We start from the raw sequence: 20,233 nt of genomic DNA, 5'->3' as shown, positions 1-20,233 counted from the left end.
TTAAAATTGATTTTAATTTGTATTTGCAGTGTTGGTATTTCAGTTTTAAAGTAAGGGATATATAATTTTGTATGTGTTATGTATTTATTTATAGATTCTATTGTAACCCGCCTTGATCTTTCTGGAAAGGCGGGATATAAATAAAATATATTGTTGTTGTTGTTATTATTATTATGTGTCAGTGAAGTCAAATGCTCTTTATTTCCAGGCCATGGATTCAAAATGGTGGCGATGCCAAAAAACAAGTGACAAGCTTTGGGAGGAACTCAAGTTTTATTCGTGACAGGAATGGGTTGTCGCCAGAGCAGCGCACTGTTTACCAAAAAGTGTGTGTGTGTGTGTGTGGTGTGTGTGACAACTCTAGCAGACACACGAAAGCAGGTCAGCTGAGGCAAGCAAGGTCCACTCTTTCTTTCATCCCCTTGGAGCTCAATAGGGAACCGTCCCCAAACGAGAGAGAGAGAGGGCCAAAACTGAAAGAGCGCCGCCTCCTCCTTTCCCTCAGCCGACCAACCCTGGAACGGCTTCGCGCTCCGAGATACTTTGTCCCCGCGCGGGCCCTGTACCCCCTCTGGGAGAAAAGTTTCTGCAAGCGCGAAGGGGCCGAAGAACCGCCGCCGCAGGAGAAGGAGGAGGCGGCGGAGGGGGGGCTATGGGGGTGAGTGGCGCGCGCGGAGAGAGGGCGGGGGAGGGGTGCCGAGTGAGTGACTGCGAGGGGAAGAGGCTTCAGAGGGGACCAAGGCTGAAGGGTCCACAGTTAGGGATGGAGGGGGGCGGGGGAAGGTCGGCGGCGAGTTGTCCGGTTGCCATGGCGACGAGGAGGATGCCGGCTGCGCTTTGGGAGGGAGGGGAAAAGCAGCACCCCGGGAACTCTTGGCTGCGCTTTATGGTTCCGGGCCCTTTTGGGTCCTAGGAACGGGCAGGTCCTCCTTTTCCCGGACGCGTCCTCCCTTCTGGCCTTTTGGTCCAGGGAGGATTCCAAAAACGCCCTCCATTCTGAGCAAGACCACAAAAAATCCTCCATTTTTCCCCTCCAGCGTCCTCCATTTTGAGGCACCCTGTCCTCCTTTGCGGTCACCCTGTGTGGAGGACCTCCTAGCGTTTGCCAGTCCCCTCCCCCCATAGCAGTGAGGGGGGGGGGGTTGAAGTTCATGGCAGGCAGGAAGCAGCTGTTCAGAAAAGTGTGTGTTCTACCTATGTTTGTTGTTGTTGTGTGCCTTCAAGTTGTTTCTGACTTATGGCAACCCTAAGGTGAACCTGTCACGGGGTTTTCTTGACAAGTTTCTTCAGAGGGGGTTTCCCATGGCCATCCTCTGAGGAGGCTGAGAGAGTGTGGCTTGCTCAAGGTCGCCCTGTGGGTTTCCATGGCTGATCTGGGATTCGAACCCTGGTCTGCACAGTCCTAGTACAACACTCAAACCACTACACCAGGCTGGCTCTCATGACAGTGCTAATCCAGAGTCATTTAGTCCAGTTCTCAAAACACTGTTGGTTCCTGCTTGACCTGTATATTGGTTTCAGTTTGTCCAACCATGTATTTCTGTGTAAAAGCAATTATATTGTCCAATTGTTGTTATTATTTTTGCATCTCCTTTAGTCTGTACTGCTGTTAGCTGCCCTCTAGTCAACCCCGACACTTAGGCACTCTATGGATGAGACACTTCCAAGGCCTCCTGCCCTCTACTTCTCTGCTTTGGTCTTGTAGATCCACACTGGAGACTTCCCTGCTTGAGTCCAGCCATCTGGCATGTCTTCTGGCATGTTCAAGGACCCATTTGTTTGTCTTTTTGGCTGTCCACAGTTTCCTCAGCACTCTTCTCTTTTCTTCTCTCAAATGAGTTGATTTCCTTCTTGTCCACTTTTTTCACTGTCCAGTTCTCACGTCCATACATGGTTTCTTCTCCTGTACTTCTTGTCTTATATTAAAGGTTTGCAAAGGGATCATGTAGCACCTTTGAGACTAACTGCCAAAAAGTTATAGCACAAGCTTTCATAGACAGGTGATTATCGCATGTGAAATCTGCACGGGATAGATGCAGGTTGTAACCATAACAGATGATTCATATCAAGCAGCCCCATGCCTGGGAAGTAGGCAACCCATGTCCAACCCAGGCTTCTGAGGCAGCTTTTCAAAAAGAGGATTTTCCCATTTTTGAAAAGCTGCGGGAAAAGCCCAGATTGGATATAGGTTGCCTACTTCCCAGGCATGGGGCAGTGCGATAAGATCCATCAGTGAAAGTTACAACCTGTGTTTATCCTGGCACGATTTGGCATGCGATAATCTCCTTGGTCTACTTCATCAGATGCCTCTTTTCATCCAGGAAAGCTGATGCTACACTTCTTTCACTCAATGGCCTGTTACAGACTGCCAAAATAAAGCTGCCTCGGGTCTCTTTGGAGGTATGCTATTTAAATGATGCATGCATCCTAAGAATCCAGAAGCTGCACCAAAGCTGCACTCCAGTGCTTAGGAATAGAGTGTGGCTTTGACACGACCTCTGGACCCATGCATCATTTAAATAGCATACCTCCAAAGAGACCCGAAGCAGCTTTATTTTGGCAGTCTGTAACAGGCCAATGTTTCACTCAGTCTCAAAGGTGCTACACAATCCCTTTGCCTATTGATATTCCAGACTAGCAAGGCTATGTTTCTCAATTCTATATTACAACAAGGGACACCTAGCAACTCTACTCCCTCCCTCTCTCACACTCATTTCAGTTATCCTTGACTTTGGGGTTGTGCTCTCCCACTGTGCGACCCAGGCAGCGTTCTCAGATATTCCTACTTTTAGCCATCTTCAGAGGAGTAGCATTGCTATGGTGCTGTAGGGGGGAAGAAGGAGGGGGGATCCTTGCACTGCACGTTGATTGTGACATGATCATCAGATGCAAGAAGTGTTTTCCTGTCTGGATAAATATATAATACATATGGTCACAGAAAAAGATAGAACATTTGTAAGCAAGTGAGGTAACCAAAGTATAAAAACAACAACTATTAGGATTTTCTTAAAGCTAAAAATCATAACCCTGTAAAGATCTATTTAGAAGTTAAGTCCCATTATGTTCAGTAAGACTTGTTCCCTGGTTTTCAGCCTAAACATATTTATAATCACTGTTGCACTGTTGGATTACAACACAAATATCCTGGGATTGGTAAAATAATTAACATATATAAATAGACACAAATCATTAATTGAATCCAGGCTATAGGTGATAGGATTTTTGGTGGATCAATATTTTATGTGTGAATCAGTGATTTCAGGCTAGATTTTCTCTGTCAGTACCTTTATGCAAAGATGGGATTGTTTAGGAACAGCAACAGAAAATTCTGTGAAGCTGAAATGTTTTTACACTGCTTTCTGTATACTGCCATTTTTAATGTTAATTTCTGTCTATTAATATTCACTTCACCATGTACTAGTTATCATCATTTAACTGGTTAGATCTCAGATAACTTGTTTCCTCTCTTTCATTCTTGATGATCTTTACCTAAGTATCTTTGGCCTGTTACAGACTGCCAAAATATGATGCATGCACCCTAAGAATCCGGAAGCTGCACCAAAGCTGCACTCCAGTGCTTAGGAATGGAGTGTGGCTTTGGCGCGACCTCCGGACTCTTAGGACCTATGTATCATTTAAATAGCATACCTCCAAAGAGACCCGAAGCAGCTTTATTTTGGCAGTCTGTAACAGGCCTTTGTTTTCTAATATTTAATATGTACAGTCTTGCCATTTTCCTCCTGATGTGACTGTTAAGCTTTACACCAGTTCTGGAGCCGGCAGAAATTCAGGTGAAGTAGGTGCAGTGATGACTAGAAAAGTTTTAGTTTTATGTTTCCTTCAGCCATACATGTGTTTAGAATACAGCTAGATTTCTGCTGGAAGAAATGATGGAATCTTCAATATGTGGGGTGTTGTTTTTGACAAAAGTGTACTGCTATTTGGCAAGAAGTGCCTTTTTTTTTTTAAAGGAAGTAGGTACTTGAGCTTAGTCCTGTTTCAGAGGAATCTTTGTTCTTCCTTGAGACAAGTTAACCTAGTCTTCAGGTATTGCAGTTACCTGACAGTAATTGGTCATAGCACTGTAATGTCCCTGACTGGAGCAGAGAACTGTAAGAAATTCCTTGATTATTTTCTGCCTATATGGTCCTGGATCTGGTCATGTTCCACTAGCGAGAAGAACTGTATTTAATGGCTGCCAGGGTTCACCGTTTTGTTTGCCAAATAAAGGTTGTTTTGCTTTCAAAGCTGGGGAAGAGATTCAGACGCTGATGTGGTAGAATCAAATTATAGGGCTTTCATACTACCAATTGTTTGGCATGTTTCTGCTTTTGTTATTCTTTCTAAGGAGTACGTAATTAATAGAAAAGATCTAATTTCAGATCCCCTTTTCTCCTGTTTAGTAGAATCAGCCTTCATAGTGCCATGAGATCACAGCAAACATCTCCATTGCATAGTTGCAGTTCTCACTCATTATTTGTTACCATGTCTGACTGCTTTGTTTTTACCATGCAAATGACATTCAAATAAGGTCTCCATAGTTATTGCAAAGCTGTCTGAAATCAGGAAACACTTTTCCACCATGTGTGCGGGCATGTTTACTCAAAACTTCAGTTCCACAGCATTTAGTTCAGCCCGTAACAGTGCTTATGACTCCAACTCTAGGGTATTTTCATATGGGAGACCTACCCTTTCTTTTTAACTCCTTGTGTATTATTGATGTTAATATTTCATATTCTTGTGGAAGATAATGCAGAGTAAACATTTGCGATGCAATTTACATTTTAGTGACAAAGTCAGTTGAAACAAAGGGTGTGTTCATGTATATAAAGGTTCCTTTAGATATACAAAGGTATCTTCTGAATGTCCTTACTAAGCCTAAATGTCCTTACTAAGATTCTGGAATTTTTTATTTTGCCTATTCCATTTTCATTATGCTCATGCTCCCCCTGGTGGGTTGCTGTTCTCTTCACATCCTTAAGATAACAAAGGCAAGAAAACCGCCTTGGGAAAGTGAAAATGTCTTGAAACTTGTGGGTATGTGTGTGTGTGAGACTTATGGTGACCCCATGAATTTGATAGGTTTTTTTGGCAAGGAATACTCTAAGATGGTTCTGCCAGTTCCTTCTTCTGAAATATAGCCTGTAGCACCTGGTATATTCATTGGCAGTTATTTAGGCCCAGTTCAAACTGCCCCAAAAGGGTGGGCTGGTGGTGGCCTGTTTGTCTGTGGAGGGATGCCGCAGCAGCCAAACTGCGTGGTGTCCCTCCGCCCCAAAAAGAACCCGGAAAAACCGAGTTCTTTTTAGGATGACGCGCACAGCGACATCTATATGCTGTGCATCGCTTATGTCAAGATGGCAGCTCCCGTCATTAGGCCGTCGTCGTGATGTGCTAGGGTTCCAGAGCTCCGGAACCCTAGTATCGGCAGTAGCATGCCGCTTTTGGCCCATCTGTCCCGCGCCCTAGTCACTAACATCACATACTGAAAAGTATAGTTTCTCCAACTCCTGAACTCAGCATGGAATATTTAGGGTTATTTGCTGGAGGAAGTAGAATCCCGATTGCACTAATTTTCCAGTAATGTTGTTAGGATAACTAAGGCAGCTTGGGGCCAGCACTGGGAGAAAGGCAAGAGATTATTTCTATCTATCTATTTATCTTTCTTCTTCGTGGTCTCTGCGAATCATACAAATGGGTTGTACTGCGCCTGCGCAGTGCCTTCGGAAACTTCTAGAATCACTGGGCAAAGTACTCTTTGCAACATATAGAAACTTTTTGGCGGTAGCTCCACCCATCCCTTATAAAGCCCCTGGTTTCCCGCTCTTTCCCCAGTTCCTTTTTTCCGCCACGTTAGCTGCCTTTGGGAACTTCGCTCCTCTTTGATTGTTGGATCACTGGTAGTTTGACCACGGACTGTTTTATTGACCACTCTTTGCTTGACCCTCGATTGATTGAACGTTGTGACCTTGGACTGTACGACTTCCCATTCTCTCCAACCGGATTGACCCTTGTTGTGGACCTCGGATTGTTGACTACGAACCGTAAGCGGATCATGCCATCGGTGCCCTTCAAAAAGTGCACTGTTTGCGGGGGGAAAATCCCCGGCCAGGACCCTCATTCGGCTTGTCTCCTGTGTTTAGGAGAGGCGCATATCCCAGCATCCTGCGCCCTGTGTAAATCCCTCACTCCCCAAGCGAGGAAGAACCGGGAGACTAGATTGAAGGCGGCTATCTACTCCAAGGTCTTCTCCGCAGGTGCCATGTCTTCTCTGGGCCCGCCTTCTTCATCTGGATCTGCGCCCTTACCGGCTCTTCCCGAGGCCCCAACTCAGCCTATGGCCGAGCCTCCGACCTCTGTGGAGGTGACCCTCCGTGAGGGACCCGACGCTGACACACCTTCGGTGGATGTTCCTCGGCCGTCCAAGAAGGATAAGCGCCAGAAGAGCTCTAAGGAGAGCCGCGCTTCTGAAAAGGATTCGAGCGCCCAGAAGGGTTCAGCCTTGAGATCCTCGGCCCCGAAGGCCTCGACCTCGGTGAGCTCAACTAAGGGCTCAGGATCCACACCTTCGGTCCCGAAGCCTTCGGCCTCAGCGGACTCGGTTTCGAGGCCCTCGTCTTCCAAAGCGGCCACCCCGGCTTCGGTTTTGGCTACGGTGTCGCCCTCGGCTTCAAAGAGGGCTCATACGTCTTCCTTGGGGGACCAACACCCATCGGCTAAGCATCACCGCTCCGAAAAGCGAGATCTGGACGACTCCCGTCGCAGGGAGACCTCTCGGGACCGGCCGGCCACCGAGCGCAGATTCCTAGAATCTCGCCCTGCCGAGAAAGGCTCCAAGGTTGGGAGCTCCAAGCACGCAAAGGCCTCCGCTACCCGACCGGACCGTCCTCGTAGTCCTCCCTCGGATGGCCGAGCCCTGCCTAGCTTTCGCCACATGCCGGATGACACTATTGACATCATCTCCGAACCGGCGTCTCCAGCGAGCTCCACGCATAGCCGTAGTTCGGTCACCCCGATGCCGAGATCGGTAGTCCACACCGCCATGGTCCACCGGGCCGCTTCGCCTTCTCCTTCGAGGGAACCGAAGAAACCGGACTACCTTTATGACAGTGAGACGGACACCTATTATATGGCGGTCCCACACGACTCCATTGTATTCCGCTTTGGGACTCCGCGAAAATCCAAATTAGACCCACGCACCAGGCCTACCCGGGACACCACATCGTCCTCCTGCCGGGCTGATGTTGCCCCCGATCCCGACCTTCAAATAGTGGATCTGGACCCCGAGGAGGAGACCCTTTCTCACACTCGGTACCGTCCCCGGAGCGACTCCGGTTCCTCGGATGCCGAAGGCTACCAACCTTCCGTCCAGGAATTCGCCCAGCCCGGGGCCGTCTCACCTTCGGATGATGTCCGCACCTTTGCTGAGCACGTGATAAAGATGTCAAATGCACTTGACATCCAGACCTCCCAGGTGGAAGATGAGGCCTCGGACCCCATCGAAAGGAGAATCCATGGCAAGCTTCCCACCCCGCCTGCAATCCCCCTGCTACCATCATTAGAGAAGCTTGCGAGACCTTCGTGGGAAGCGCCCGCCTCTACGGCTTCTAGCAATCGCAGGGTAGAGTCCCTTTATAGGATTGCTCCCTCCATTCCTTCATGGCTCTTCGGCCACCCGTGGCAGAATTCCGCCATTGTGGAGGGCGCTCAGCGGACATCTACGCCAAAATCGTCCGTGATGCCGGCTGACAAAGAGGCAAAAAAGGTGGACGCTTTAGCCAAGAAGGCTTATTTTTCTTCAGCCCTGGGGATTAGAGTGGCCAACTACAATGCTTGTATGGGGGCATATATCCAGTGGCTGATGGAGAAGATCTCCCCTCTAATCCCCGACCTCCCGGATGACTCACAGGCCACCCTTTCCGAGGTTCGAGATGAGGCGCACTCGATCGGGAGTTGGCTAATCACGTCTGCCAGACACTCCACAGATTGCTCGGCAAGATCCATGGCTGCGGCAACTGCTTTGCGCAGACACGCTTGGCTGAGATCTTCGGACCTCAACCAGAACGCCCGTACCACCATAGAGGACATGCCATTTGACGAGGACGGCCTCTTCAACCGCGAGACGGATGAAAAACTTAACTTCAAGTACCGGATGCGGACCGCAGCAAAGAAGCACGGTATGTCATCCTCTCCTCAGGCTTCACGTAAGTGTTTCACTGGCGTCCGTCCATGGTACGGGCAGGGTCAGAGATCCTACCAGCAGGATCGTCCCTTCCAGCGCCAGGATCAGCCAAGGCAGAGGTACCCCTCGCAGTCCTCCTCCTCTTCAGGTCGTCGCTCCGCTCCTAAATATAAAAAGAATTACCGGAGGCAGGATCCTGATCAGAACAAGAAGAGGAATTGAAGTGATGCCGCGTACTCCGTCGCCTCCTCATCCCTTTGCTTTTTGGATAGGTTGAGGCCTTTTTCCAACATCTGGGCCTCGATTTCCACCGATTCTTGGGCCCTCACCATCATCTGTAGGGGTTATGCCCTCGAATTCGAAGAGTAACTGGAGCTTTCCTATCCACCCCCCCCTCAGACACCCTTCTCGACAAAGTACGCACTTTGCTGTCCAAGGGCGCCATCTCACCCGTCGATGCCGTCGACGTCCCTAGATGTTTCTTCTCCCGTTATTTTACGGTCCCTAAGACTGATGGGGGCATTAGACCCATTTTGGACTTGAGGGCCCTGAATGCTTACCTTTCCTATCACCGGTTCCGGATGGTAACCCTTGCCTCTATCTTACCTTTGTTGCACCAGGGCCTGTGGTTTGCGACCATCGACTTGAAGGATGCCTACTTCCATGTCAGCATCCGGGAGAGCCACCGCCGGTTCCTAGCCTTTGCCGTCGGGACGGACATCTACAAGTACAACGTTCTGCCCTTCGGCCTTGCCACGGCTCCTCGGGTATTCACAAAGTGCATGGCACCGGTGGTGTCCCACCTTCATTGCCGAGGCATCAGGATCTTTCCATACCTAGACGACTGGTTGATAGTGGCCCCTTCAAGCCAGGAGCTCCGCCGACACACCTCGGAGACCCTAGCTCTTCTAAACGATTTAGGACTGGTGGTCAATCTCGAAAAGTCACAGCTGCTTCCCACCAAGCAAATAAGGTTCATCGGATCCATCCTAGACTCCAACAATTGCATGGCCTTCCTACCCCTCGACCGGTTTGCCGCGCTTCGCGTGGCCGTCCAGAGGTGCACGGACCGAAGACGAGTCATCGCCAGAGACGTCCAGGTGGCCCTCGGACACATGGCCTCGACAACCTTCGTCACACCGTGGGCAAGGCTTCGATCCCGAATCCTCCAATCTTGGTTCCTGTCAGTCTTCGACCCAGAGACCGACACGCCATCGCGTTGCCTCACCATCCCGAGACCAGTCGCCCGTTCCCTCCATTGGTGGCTCGACTCCCGGAACGCTTGCGCAGGCATGCCGTTCTCACAGCCCCAGCCGGAGATAACACTAACCACAGACGCGTCAGAAGACGGATGGGGAGCCCATGCTTTAGATCTCTGGGCGAAGGGCCCTTGGTCTCTCAACGAGAAGGCCCTGCATATCAATGCCCTGGAACTGATAGCAGTGGAAAAGGCCTTAAAGGCGTTCGAATCCTCCCTCTCCCACAAGGTCGTACAACTCCGGACGGACAACACCACGGTGATGTACTACCTGAACAAGCAGGGAGGCACCAGATCACGCACCCTCCTCGACATCACGCTTCGAGTGTGGGAGTGGTGCATCGCCCGAGGCATCCTGCTTCAAGCGGTTCACTTGCCAGGGACACAAAACGACCTCGCAGACCTTCTCAGCAGGTCCCCATCATCATGCCACGAGTGGAGGCTTCACCCAGACACTGTGAAAGACCTCTTCCGTCGATGGGGAACCCCTCAGATAGACCTGTTCGCGACTGTCCACAACACACATTGTCCCCAGTTCTGCTCCCGGACGCGAGACGAGGACTCCCTCGGGGATGCGTTCGGATTCGACTGGTTGGGGGTGCTGCTGTACACCTTCCCCCCGTTCCCTTTGATCACCAGGACAGTATCCAAGATGACATCGGAGGCTGCCAACGCCATTCTAATCACTCCGTGGTGGCCAGGGCAGCCTTGGTTCCCGAGCCTCCTTCATCTTTCCCGGGACACTTTTCTCCGACTCGAACGCAGGCCGGATCTTCTCACAGTTCAGGGAGGTCGCGTCCACCATCCCGACATCGACACCCTTCCCCTGGTAGCATGGAGGATCCATCCCTAGTGCGCTTACCAGACCCGGTGCACAGAGTCATTCTAGCTGCCCAGAAGCCGGCTACCCGTAAATCTTATTCCCAAAAGTGGACCAAATTTCTTAAGTTTCTGGCGGACAGACACCTTTCTCCTGCTCAGGTCTCGACGCCAGTGGTGTTGGACTTTTTAATGTCCCTGGTCGACTCGGGCCTCTGCCTCACTTCGATTAAGTGCTACCTGTCGGCCATTTGTTCCTTCTTCCAGTTTCAGGGTAAGCCTTCGTTTTTCAAAGATCCTCTAATTAAGGGTTTTCTTAAGGGGTATAACAATTTAAACCCTCAGGTGTCCTTACCACCCCCAGCTTGGAGTCTAGAAGGGGTGCTGGGGGCCTTGCAGTCCAGGCCCTTTGAGCCCATGGCCACAACGGACATCAGGCTCCTGACCTGGAAGACAGTTTTTTTAGTGGCGATTACCTCCGCTCGTCGGGCTGGAGAACTTTGTGCACTGAGACGGGACCAGCCATTCCTCAGGTTTCATTTGGACAAGGTAATAATAATAATAATAATAAATTTTATTTCTACCCCGCCCTTCCATAGGTATGATCAGGGCGGCTTACAAAAATATTAAAACATTCCAATACAAGTTAAAAAATACAATATAACAGTTAAAAACATTAGTACAAAAACGGAACAGGAAGACAATAAAATATACATGTCAGGGGCAAGGAGAAGAGAGAAGGAGTTTACAATGGTCCGGGGTCAAAAGGGAAAAGGAGAGCAGGAAAAAAACAGACAGTCTAAGGTGGGAAGGCCAGCCGGAATAGATATGTTTTCAGCTGTGTCTTAAAGACAGCTAATGAGGCGGCGGAGCGAAGCTCTGCAGGGAGCTTATTCCAGAGAGAAGGGGCAGCAATAGTAAAAGCCCTCTGTGAGGTCCGCATCAAGTTGGACCTAGGGACCTCCAACAATTTGGTCCCGGAAGTTCTGAGCGTGCGAGGCGGATTATGTGGGGAGAGGCGGTCCTCCAAGTACCCTGGGCCCAAGCCATTTAGGGCTTTATAGGTCAAAACCAACACCTTGTATTGAGCTCGGAAGCAAATAGGCAGCCAATGAAGGTCTTTTAAAATAGGTGTTATATGGTCCGACCTGGAGCTACCAGCGACCAATCTGGCTGCCATATTCTGCACCAATTGCAACTTCCGGGTTTGGTACAAGGGTTGCCCCATGTAGAGCGCATTGCAGAAATCTAATCGAGAGGTTACCAAAGCATGTACAACAGACTCAAGGTCCTTTCGGTCCAGGTAGGGACGCAGCTGGCGTATCAGCCGTAGCTGATAACAAGCACTCCTGACCGTCGCATCCACCTGAGAAGTTAGCTGGAGCGACGAATCAAGGAGTACTCCCAAGCTGCGCACCGAGTCCTTCAGGGGGAGCGTGACCCCATTCAGGACCGGGTGACAGATCTCACCACCCGAAACCGGGGAACCTATCACCAGTACTTCCGTTTTCCCTGGATTCACACTGAGTTTGTTCTCCCTCATCCAGCCCATTACCGACGCCAAGCAGGCATCTAGAGGAGAGATGCCATCCTTAGTTACTGCATCAGTCGGAGACATAGAGAAAATTATCTGGGTGTCATCAGCGTACTGATAACACCGCGCCCCATGTCTCCGGATGATCTCTCCCAGCGGCTTCATGTAGATGTTGAATAGCATAGGGGACAAGATCGCTCCCTGAGGGACACCAGATGTCAGGGCCCTCCTATCGGAGCGACAGTCCCCCAGCTCCACCATCTGGGATCTGCCCGAGAGGTAGGAACGGAACCACTGCAAAGCAGTGCCCCCAATTCCCAACTCCCTCAGGCGTCCCAGAAGGATACCATGGTCGATGGTATCGAAGGCCGCTGAGATGTCCAGAAGCACTAACAGGGACACGCTCCCCCTGTCCATGCCCAGACGGAGGTCATCAACTAAGGCGACCATGGCAGTCTCAACTCCATAGCCAGCCCGGAAGCCGGTTTGAAATGGGTCCAGAAAATCGGTGTCATCCAAGATCGACTGAAGCTGGAGGGCGACTGCTCTCTCGATCACCTTCCCCAAAAAAGGCAGCAGCGAGATGGGTCTATAGTTATTATGAAGCAGAGGGTCTAAGGAGGGCTTCTTTAGCAGGGGTTTAACCACTGCTGATTTTAATTTAGCTGGAAACTGACCCTCACTTAGAGATGTATTGATTATGCGGTGTAACATAAGTCGCACCGCATCTCCCCCCTGAGCTGCCAGCCATGAGGGACAGGGATCAAGAGAGCAAGTCGTCCTCCTAACACTTCGGAGGATCTTGTCCACTTCATCGGTACTAACAAACTCAAAGTGATCCAGTATAACAGGGACCACGGACGCTTCGGACACCTCTCCTATATGATCTGCATAAGTACTGGCGTCGAGATCAGCCCTTATCCGAGAGATTTTATCCGCAAAGAAGTTGTTAAAATCATCGCAGCAGGCTTTAGATGACTCCAAAATAGGGCTCAGGGTGGGAGGAAGCCGTAGTCCTTAGGACGGACATTACGTTCCTACCCAAGGTTGTGTCACTGTTCCACATGTGTCAGGACATTGTGCTTCCTACCCTGGCCCCGAACCCGACTACGGATGCGGAAAGGGCCCTCCACACCCTAGATGTCCGAAGGGCACTGGCTTTCTATCTAGACAGAACTAGAGACTCTAGCCGTTCCGAGAGACTGTTCCAGTGTTACTTGGGACCGAAAAAGGGGTTGCCGGTGTTGGCTCAGAGACTCTCCAAGTGGGTGTCAAGCACCATCTATTTGTCATATGAACTCTTGGGGAAGCCGTTGCCGGCTGGGGTTCGCTCCCACACCACAAGGGCGGTAGCCTCATCCTCTGCCTTCTTGTCAGGGATTTCTTTAGATGACATTTGTAAAGCTGCAGTGTGGTCACAGCCCCTGACATTTATCAAACATTACAGGCTGGACACCAGGGCCAAGAGGGATGCAGCCTTTGGCAGGGCTATCCTGGTGTCTGGATTGCACTGATTCTGGTCTCCTTTAAGCATATTAAGCTATCTGATGTAACCCTTCTCCCCTTAGGGGTAGGGGTTTTTTGTTTACGCACTTGACTCAGGGTACAACAAATGGGTCTTTGAGACAGTGTTTTTGAATTCTGGTTTATTGTGGCAAATAAACTTTTGTTGGTTAATTATGGTGTCAGGACACTCCCTCCGCCGTTAACCTTAGCTTGCTAGTCTCAACCCATTTGTATGATTCGCAGAGACCACGAAGAAGAAGGACAGGTTGCTTACCTGTAACAGTATTTCTTCGAGTGGTCATCTGCGAATACATACAAATCCCGCCCATCCTCCCCTCGGTGTCCTGCTACGAATTGGCTCACTCCTTGTCGCCTACACGGCGGAAAAATGGCGGAACTGGGGAAAGAGCGGGAAACCAGGGGCTTTATAAGGGATGGGCGGAGCTACCGCCAAAAAGTTTCTATATGTTGCAAAGAGTACTTTGCCCAGTGATTCTAGAAGTTTCCGAAGGCACTGCGCAGGCGCAGTACAACCCATTTGTATGTATTCGCAGATGACCACTCGAAGAAATACTGTTACAGGTAAGCAACCTGTCCATCTATTGAAAATAACAATTTGATATTCAAAATAACAATGGCTGGGGTCCAGTAAAGTGATCCAAAAGAGATTTTTCCTGCAAACCCTTATATCAAACCCTCAAATCTAGCTTCAGAGGTGGGGCATCAAGAACAGTGGGGCAGGGAAAACTGGGGCTGCTGAGGGTGAGTATTGCTTCCTCACCATATTCATAATGGGGTGAAGCAGACAGGCTTCATCCACAATTGGGCTGTGGGCCGCCTGAGTCTGGTGACCACACGGCAAGCTCTCAAAGTGGGCCACCGCCACAATCTCAAACCCTTTTTGCTGCTCCTTTTTCCAGTGGCTTTGGGCTGCCTTTGGCGGCCTTGGGATGGCTTCTGGCTGCTTCAGGGCCATGTGTCATCTGAAGTGGCCGGAAACCACTCCTTTTGGCCTGTCTGTTCTGGGTCCTATAGGAATATTCTATAGAAACTCTGCTTGGGGATGGTATCTAACACAGCATTGTTTTCCTCTAAAGAACCTGCATAATAGTCTTTCCAAGGATGATAATATTGTTTAAGTCAGCTACGTCACACTTCTTCCAAGTATATATTATTAGTTCCGCTTTAAACTTTCATAAGGAAATATCGTAATTGACTCTGGTTTTTGCTTTCTGAACCACTGTAGTTACTTGCTGCAAATAGTATTAAGTTTTCTTTATATATCTGGGTTCATTTAAAGTGAAATTGATTTTTATTTTAAAGCCTACAGAACAGATGTTAAGTAAAGTGTTATGAATAAAGTGGTGTATCAGTTTATTTCAGAAGCAAAGATGTATATTAATCCAGTAGCAGTGTCTTGTTTCTGTTTCAGTCCTATGGCTTGTACAATATTTTTAATCTATCAGAACAAATAGGTATGAATTGAGGAATTGAAAGTATGGTTTAGATTCTGACCTGACTGAGATCCCTGGTTAACTGTTGTTAGTAGTCACTGCTAATAGTTATGTTTCCAGTTCTCTTTCTTTAAGTCTCTTTAATAAGCTGCAGTGTGAAAGAGCAATTTGCTAATTACGAAGCCTCCCCCTCCCTCCAGTCCATCTGCCTTGGTCCAGGCCTTGGAGGTAGAGAGGAACTGCTGGACCTCTTACCCTTTCCCTCCACCACTCCCTTCTCCTTCTGTGTCATGTCTTTTTAGATTGTAAGCCTGAGGGCAGGGAATTGTCTAACTAAAAGATTGTATGTACAGCGCTGTGTAAATTTACAGCGCTTCATAAATAAAGGTTAATAATAATAATAATAATAATGAATATAGCCCCCCCTCTGCTCTTTAGATATTAAACAAAGCAAGGAGATATGAGTTTTGTGTGATGTCTGAATCTGGGTTTATGGCCAGTATACACAAACAAGCCAGAATTTGTAAATTGACAACGAACTTTGACATAAAGCTGCTTTATAATTTTTATTTGGACACAATTATCTATAATCTGAGAGATGTAAAATTCCTTTTGAAAGTAGAACTCCTAGCAACCATCCAAGGACTCAAGTAAACATGAGCATGGCAAACTGCTTTATTGTGTACATTTTTGTGGTTTCCATTTAACAATGAAACTCTGTAGACAAGGTTTTGCAAGCAGTTTCTTAGCTGGAATGCTTAGATCACCAGTAGGACTGATTCCTAAAGGAGAGGATGTGTTAACCTGTTGTGGAAAAAGCAACTGAAAATCCCATGGCAATTTAAATGTAAAATGCTTAATCTTTTGTAGACTACAGGCTGTTTCACCACTTTTAATGTACAGTATCTCTTAGTTGTATGCACAGCTCCTGTATTATAGCTTATATTTTAATGATTAATACATAAATTTCAATAATACTTAGTTGTGTTCATACTTTTGTATGAGAAGGATGGAGAACCTTTGGATATCCTCAGGCATCTTGGATTTCCGCTTCCATCTGCCTTTGAGTGTATATTTCCCAGCTTTTGTGATAGCAGAAGACAATTTCCTGATTTGTAGAGAACAGTATGGTTACAACTTGGTGTAAAATATATAGATTGTTTAGTGTATATAGTTACAGAAGTCAAATGATTATATGAGAGAATTTTAAAACAGCTGAATCTAAAGTATGATTCCCAAGAATATGTTTCAACTACTGACAAGCAATATAACATTGAAAACAATGTACCAGGCAAGTGTGGTACTAAAGTGCCACCATGTGGTAAAAATGAATAACTACAGGGTTAGGTGGCTATATTAATATGAACCCATACCTATTTGATTAGTTTTGCTATTGAATGTGATATCTTGGAAGTTTATTCTTTGGGGGCTTTAAAGTTGTTTCCCACACACCTAAAGTTTTAGTTGACGGCAGCTTTGGCGTTCAAGATTTAAAAACCTTTGGATAAGTGAATCTAGCCAAATGTGGTATTTGCTTCAGTACTGAAACTTTACGATATATACACTTTCTCTTTTTCAAAGTGAGCTTTCAGGTTTTCTCCCCTGGTTCACTTCTTATCAGGTATGTACCTTCAACCATTTTCTTTTTCTTTTAGCAGTGTTGTATGTGCTAGGTCTTTGAATGAAGCTAATCTGAGGTATAGGCTTATCGTATAATAGAGTTGTAAATGTTAAACAATTTGGCTGACGTTTGGATGATAAAAAAGGCCAGGAATTTTTTTCTTTAGTTTTTTTTATTTGAGATAAAGCTACAGAGATAATAGCTTTGATTTATTCTCTTTAAGGAAAGATTAACACAATGGAACATAAAGACGTTTCACATTGGATGCATATACAATTTACATTCTCTTGTAGAGTGCCCTTTAACTTACTGTTTCTGAGAAATCTTCATCTGTTTGAAACAGGCACACCCAATAGAAAGTCTAATATTTTGAAATAGGTATTTTTTTATTTGTCCTACCCTTGAACCTCAGTATCTTTAATTCAAATGTGTTATCCTGATATATGATGAAATCCTTTACTCTGCCTCCAGATCAATGAATATCTATGTATTTATTTGCATTCAGGACCATCTCTATCTGTCTGATGCATCTAATCAAGTATGTTTGTGAACAAAAGCTGACACTGCAATAAATCAGTTAATTCTTAAGGTGCTAGGCAACTTTTCCTTTCCAGGTTGGCCTTGATATACTAAAGCCTGCTGCAACATGGTTAATATATTGTTTCTCAGCTTGGAAGGTGACCTTTCTGGATATATGTGTTGAAAGGCACAGGTGATTCAACATGTACTACTGGAAATGGCTAATTTTGTCTGTTTGCCTTAGTAGTAAGCCTAGCATAAGGATCAAGTGAATGGCTGAATACTTGATTAAGAAACTGAGGGCTAGTACAGACCGGCACTAAAGGCTGCCTTCTGGAAGGCTGAGGGTGACTTGGGGGCATGGTGTGCACATGCCACATGCTCCATGATACCCTGAAGGCGCCCAGAGTGGCCACAGTCAGCCGGCTTCCAGGCATCTTAGGTGTGTGGTGGTTACACACCGCAAGCCCCCAACAAGCCGGGAAGCCACTGAGGGGCGACGGAACACCAGCTAAAGGCGGCTTTTCTGTGGCCAAAAAAGGAGCGGTTGAAAACTGCTCCTTTTTCATCTGGCGCTACAGCTGATTGGGGCTGCAGTGTGTGGCTGCCACGGCCCCAAGCTGTCTTCAGGTGGGGCAGCTATACACTGCCCCATCCAAGCCATCTATTTTCGCCCTAAATCTTCCATAGGCCTTCTCCAGGCTTCGCCTTAATTCATATTCAGTACCCATATGAGACCTCTGTTTTGTGGTCTGATAACTCATATAATTACCACAATATAATGCAAAAATGGATTTAGGTCAGGGTGGGAAAAGCATGCTTTGCATGCAGCTCCCTCTCAGTTTTTGTAATCCCAGCCTCTTAGCTATGATAGATCAGACCAAAAGCTTATCGAGTACAGCATCCTGTTCACACAGTGGACATTCAGTTGCTCACAATAAGTTCACTAGCAGGAAAATGAGTGCAACTAACCAACTGTCTCACTCTCTTCAGCAACTGCTCCTGATAATGGAAGTTCACACAGCCCTCTTGACTAGTTGCTGTTGATGGCAATATGTTCCATGAATTTATGCAGTACCCTTTTAAAGCCAGCCACAGTGGCAGCCAGTACCAGATCTTGTGGGAGTGAACTCCACAATTTATGTGCTGTTTGAAGTACTTCCTTTTATTTGTCCTGAATTTCCAACTGCTATTCAGTTTCAGTTTGTGACCCTAGGTTCCAGTGTGACCAGAGAGGGAGAAAATCTTCTCCCTATCAACTTTCTCCACACCATGCTTACTTTTATCCACTTTCACCTTACTCTCATTTTTCTACACTAAGCACCCCCAAACAATGAAACCTTTCCTCCTATGGCAGTAGCTACATTTCTTGGATATTTCTTCTTGCACTTTTCTGCACTTTTTCTATTTCTAGAATATGCGTGGGGTGACCAGAACTATCTATAACTATTTTATATGCAGTACAATAGTTACATAACTGCAATATGCAGTATGATATTGGTACAGTGGTACCCCGGGTTACGAAATTAATTGGTTCCGCTGCCGCTTTCGTAACCCGGAAACTTTCGCTAGCCGAATAGCCCATAGGCGCTAATAGCGAAAGCTGCGATTTCGTGTGAAATCGCGCCGAAAAGCACCAAAAATTTTTTTCGTAACCCGAAAAAAAAAACGTAACCCGGAACAGTTTTTTTCTTTGGAATTTTTTCGTATCCCGGGAATTTCGTAAGGCGGTGCTTTCGTATCCCGGGGTACCACTGTACTTTTATTTTAGGTTTCCTTTATACTTATGCCTCTTTTTTATAACAGCTGTATAATGAGTTGACATTTTCATCTAACTATGGGACTCGACCGACCACCCCAAAAGGGCAGGCTGGAGCCACCTGTTTTTCCTTCTGAGGGATGCTGCAGCAGTCAAACTGCGTGGTGTCCCTTTGCACCAAAAAGAACCTGCTAAAAGCAGGTTCTTTTTATTCCATGCGCCAGGCATCATGGCTGAGCCATTGGCGCACTGGTGCACATTGATGATGCAAGCGCGGCAACACAACATGCAGATGCTATGCCGCGCTTGCTTCATAATGGCTGCCCCCATGTGGACGGCAGGCCGCCATTATGATGCCGCCATTACATGCTAGGATTTGGGAGCTTGCAGATGCTAAGCGCTCCCCAACCCTAGAATCCGCACCAGGATGGTGCTACCTATCCATTTATACCTGGTCTATGTATCCCAATCTCATGAATCCTTTCTTTGTCAGTTGTGGACAGCTTACACTCCTTGAATTTCCCTCAACCCCATTACTGAATTTCATGGTATAATGACAAAAACCAAATATTTGCCCATTTGTATTTCTGTTGATAAGAAAATACATGCCATATGTGCAGCTTGTTTTTCAGAAGCCCCTCAGAAGCACTATTGGCCCTGTAAATAAAAGGCACACATCCCATATGTCTTTCCTCCAACCAAAAGAACTCAGAAAGTTCTTCCTAATGTTTAGATAGAATCTCTTTTTCTTTAGTTTGAATCCATTGCTCTGTGTCCTTGTGTGTTTGTTTTCTGTTCCTCCAAATTACAGGAAAAGTGATTCCACCTAAATAGGAAGAATTTCCTGATGGTAAAAGCTGTTTGACAGTGGAATACACTGCTTTGGAGTGTGGTGGATTATCCTTCTTTGGTTTTTTTTTAAACAGAGGCTGGATGGCTATCTGTAGGGAATGCTTTGATTTTGTATACCTGTGTGCCAGGGGTTTGGACTTGATGGCCCTTGAGGTCTCTTCTTACTCTGTGATTCTATAAGACCATCTGAGAGTACTACTAGACTAAGAAACAGCAAGAAAAAAAGGTTAGTTTTTGGTACAGCAGTTAATTTACTATTGGGAGTGGCAAACAGCTGCAACTCATATCTGGTTCTGTGTGTGTGTCGGGGGGGGGGGGGATTTGGCCTCTACAGCTATAAAACTGGCCTAGCCCTGACATGGATAGTTGCTTGGTTCATTACCTACATGCATTTGATAGCCCAGATGCTACTGAATGGGCACTTGTAGCACTTTAACAGTGTTGACTTGGATTGTAGGGAATCACGCTTGGTGGGATTTAACTGTATCTTGCTAACAGCAAAACTCACTTGATTGAAAAGTGGCATGGAAAATATTAAAAACCAGCAACAAAATATGTATTTATTTTTGTTTTAACTAGTTGGAAATACTTTGGTGGAAGAGCTAAAAAGAATTGATAAGATTTTAGGGATTTTTTTTTATTTATTTTTTGCTAAACATCTGGCTGGCTTTATGTCCCTCCAAATCCAAATGTTCCAAATCCAATTTTTTGATGAGTGTAGATGCAGAT

At 46.9% G+C, this 20,233-nt stretch overlaps 1 protein-coding gene across 3 annotated transcripts in view; it reads left to right on the top strand.

Annotated features, from left to right (window-relative positions):
* Window positions 1-560: 560 nt before the first annotated feature.
* STK33 (serine/threonine kinase 33) overlaps window positions 561-20,233 on the top strand; it is a 107,291-nt gene continuing 87,618 nt past the window's right edge. Inside the window, exon 1 of one of the 3 annotated variants that reach the window (XM_089521121.1) lies at window positions 561-658. The gene's annotated coding sequence lies outside the window, so the exon portion shown is untranslated. Of the gene's footprint in view, window positions 659-1,025; window positions 1,182-19,544; window positions 19,731-20,233 lie in introns of those variants that run through there. The other 2 variants (XM_089521124.1, XM_089521123.1) reach the window with 2 other exon arrangements.

This window comes from Sceloporus occidentalis, unplaced genomic scaffold, assembly GCF_023333645.1.
Source record: "Sceloporus occidentalis isolate IW3139 unplaced genomic scaffold, rSceOcc1.0.p SCAF_4, whole genome shotgun sequence".
NCBI classification, from domain to species: Eukaryota; Metazoa; Chordata; class Lepidosauria; order Squamata; family Phrynosomatidae; genus Sceloporus; species Sceloporus occidentalis.
The sequence above is the reverse complement of the archived record's forward strand: the minus strand, read 5'-3'. Positions and strand labels throughout refer to the sequence as shown.